This window comes from Echinops telfairi, unplaced genomic scaffold (genome assembly GCF_000313985.2).
Source record: "Echinops telfairi isolate 266 unplaced genomic scaffold, ASM31398v2 ScPeMD7_34;HRSCAF=130, whole genome shotgun sequence".
NCBI lineage: Eukaryota > Metazoa > Chordata > Mammalia > Afrosoricida > Tenrecidae > Echinops > Echinops telfairi.
In genome coordinates this window covers 754,798-756,666 of record NW_022103931.1, presented here as the reverse complement: position 1 = coordinate 756,666, position 1,869 = coordinate 754,798, and positions in this window count along the sequence as shown.

The following is a 1,869-nucleotide window of genomic DNA, read 5'->3' as shown; positions in this document are numbered from 1 at the left end:
TATGGGTTCCACGTGAGCACAACGAAGTATTCTGGAATTCTTATTCTTCTCAAGTCATCCATAGTTTGTTGTGGTCCACACAAATTCCTTTGCACAATCAATGAAATATCAGTAAACATATTTCTGGTATTCTCTGCTTTGAACTAAGATCCATCTGACATCAGTAATGATATCCCTTGTTCCACGTCCTCTTCTGAATCTGGCCTGAACTTCTGACAGTTCCCTGCCAATGTACTGCTTCAATCATTGCTGGATATCTTCAGCAAAATTTTATTTGCATGTGATATCAATGCTATTGTTCTATAGATTGAGCATTCTTTTGGGTCACCTTTCCTTGGAATGTTTACATAGATGGATCTCTTACAGTCATTTGGCCAAGTAGCTGTCTTCCAAATTTCCTGGCACAGAGGAATGAGTGCTTCTAGGGCTTCATCAGCTTGTTGAAACATTTCAATTGGTATGCCATCAATTCCTGGAAACATGTTTTGGCCAAAGCTTTCAGTGCCACTTGAACTTCATCCTTCAGAACTTGGCTTTTGCTCTCCTGCTACTTCCTGAAATGGTTGAATGTCAACTAAGCTGATGGAGTAGACACTTTATTATCATCTCGTTGTCAGTGAAGAAGCTGAAGATTAAAGAGGTTAAAGTACTTGTGCAGACCAAGTACAACTTGATAAAAACCTTTTAGAAAAAGAATGTTGTTCTGTGAGTCAGGAGGCCTCCGTGATGTTGCTGGTAGCGTATGTTTTGACATTGCAAACAGTTGCCCTTCACTGCACATCAGTGCCCCATTTTCAAACCATTTCTTTCCGTGATTACTGAGACTCAGAAATCATTGAGGTGGAAGCTGTCAGTGCCAGGTTGGTTTTTGAAAAAACCCACAGAGCAAGTGCTAGATCTATGAGGCCCACACATTTACTCACTTGGTGATGGTAGAATCCACAAATGACCTGAAGCTACCAGATCTTGCCTAGGATTGTGTGTGTGTGCGCATTTTTTAAAGATTGTATAGGCAAAATATTGAATGATGCGGGAAGCATCAAGAGAACATGGAAAGAATACACAGAGTCACTGTACCAAAAAGAACTAGTCCACAGTCCAGCATTTCAGGAAGTAGTATATGAGCAAGAACCAAGTTGCACCAAATGCATTAACCAAAAACAAGGCTCCAAGGAATTGATGGAATACTGGCTGAAATATTTCAGAAAGCTAAAGAAACACTAAAGCATTCATCTATGGCAAGAAATTTGGAAGACAACTACTTGGCCGCCTGAATGGAAGAGATCAATATTTGTGATCATTCAAAAAAAAGTAGCCCAACAAAATGCTCAAGTTATACAATGATATAATTGATATCACATGCAAATAGAATTTTGCTTAAGATGATCCAACAACAGTTGCAGCGGTACATTGACAGGGAACTGCTAAAAGTTCAGGTTGGATTCAGAAGAAGAGGACGTGGAACAAGGGATGTCATTGTTGATGTCAGATGGGTCTTGGCTCAAAAGAGAGACTACCAGAAACATGTTGACTTGTATTTCATTGACTATGCAAAGACATTAGACTGGATGGACCATAATAAACTGGATAACATTGAGAAGAATGGAAATTCCAGAACACTTCATTGTGCTTATTCGAAACTTGTACATGGATCAAGAAGCAGTTGTATGAACAGAACAAGAGCATAATGCACGGTTTAAAATCAGAAAGGTATGTACGAGGGTCGTATCTTCTCAGCATATATGTTCAATCTGTGCGCTTAGCCAATCATCAGAGAAGCCGGATCACATGAAGAAGAGTGTGGCATCAGGGTTGGAGGAAGCCTTATTAACCTGCAGTGTGCAGAATAACAACCTTGCCTGCTGAAAG